The sequence below is a fragment of the Pundamilia nyererei genome, unplaced genomic scaffold, assembly GCF_000239375.1.
Source record: "Pundamilia nyererei isolate P.nyererei 1_Seehausen unplaced genomic scaffold, PunNye1.0 scaffold00104, whole genome shotgun sequence".
NCBI classification, from domain to species: domain Eukaryota; kingdom Metazoa; phylum Chordata; class Actinopteri; order Cichliformes; family Cichlidae; genus Pundamilia; species Pundamilia nyererei.
In genome coordinates this window covers 1,907,901-1,909,375 of record NW_005187505.1, presented here as the reverse complement: position 1 = coordinate 1,909,375, position 1,475 = coordinate 1,907,901, and positions in this window count along the sequence as shown.

The following is a 1,475-nucleotide window of genomic DNA, read 5'->3' as shown; positions in this document are numbered from 1 at the left end:
TTTTTTTACATTAGTAATTCCTTTTGTGCATAATTTTATATTATTGTTAATAATAAATTAATTAAAGCAACAAAACAACCTGAAGAGTCGGTTCAGAGCTGAAAGAGCGCTTTTTAGTGAGCCGAACCGAAAGAGCCGGTTCTCTAAAAAGAGCCGGAAATCCCATCACTAGAGTCAATGACTTTTGGGGGAGCGCGCCCCAAGTGGCCAGTGGGGGAACTGCAAGTTGTGGTACTCCAGCCTGGAAGATTGCCACTTTGCATGGTCCCATTATTGACCCTGATGATTGGCCCAAAACATCTCAGTAATTATTGGACAGATTATTATTTAATTTTCTACATTTAGTCACCAGATGATGAACTCTAATTAGGCTAAAAATCTGAAGTACATTGGTTAAAGTATTTTTGAATTCAATTAAACCATCTTACAAATTACCCAGTTTTAGTGATAATAATCATGGTTCCTAAAGCATCCCACCAACACACACGAAGTCTAAAATTTCCTATAACTCCAGGTTAAACTCTTGCCTGTATACACTGAGTCCTGGTGTTTTCTTCCAGTTTGAAACAAACATCAAAGACAGGGAGCATTAATTCAAACCATTTTTTTCCCTATAACTACATGGAGTCACACTCAAGGCCAGGAATCTTCTTTTCCAATCATCTGTCAAAATCCTCATGAAGACATTTTGCTCGAGACGCTCGAGGAAGCATGTCCATATCACAGTCAAGATGCAGACCACACTTCTTAACCACATGCTGAGGCAATGGAAAATAGAACAGCAAGACACTTTTGCATGACTTTAGGCAATTACAACATACACCACAGCTTAATCGCAAAGCTTTATCTAAGGATTGGAAATCATCACAGACGCAGACAGCTACTGACGAAACACGGAAAAGGCTTGCTGCAAAGGCGTTTCCTCACATGGTCTTTACAAAAAATGTCAGTGGTATGTAGTGGAAAGTCAGTTACTTAATGTGCATGCGTGTTTTCTGATTCTTCACTTTATTCAGAACCCAGTATCATCCTCTGGGTTTCCATTAAAAGCAGCGAAGCAGTTTAGGCTGAGGAGTGTGAATACTACTGCAGGGATTTTAAGCTCAGGAAGGAAACTGAGCACAACACGAGCTACATGTCACGAGTGTGTGAGCTGTGTACGTTTACATCTTTGAAGCAAAATATAAAGAAAGACTGATCAGAACTGGAACTGAGTGGCTCAGACTGCCTTGGAATAATTAAATGGTACATAGTTCACATGATAGTCTGCAAACTTGAGCACCATCTACTGGTAGTAACAGAACCTCAAGAGGTTCAATCTAGCCTGGAAAGGCAGGAGGAATAAGGGGTATATAAAAAATAAGCTATTAAATAATGTATGCATACTAAATGGCAGGATTTAAAGACTGCAATGATTTTTGCCTCAGATTAAAGAATGAACGCATGAATCAAATTCAATGTTCTTTTTTTTTTTT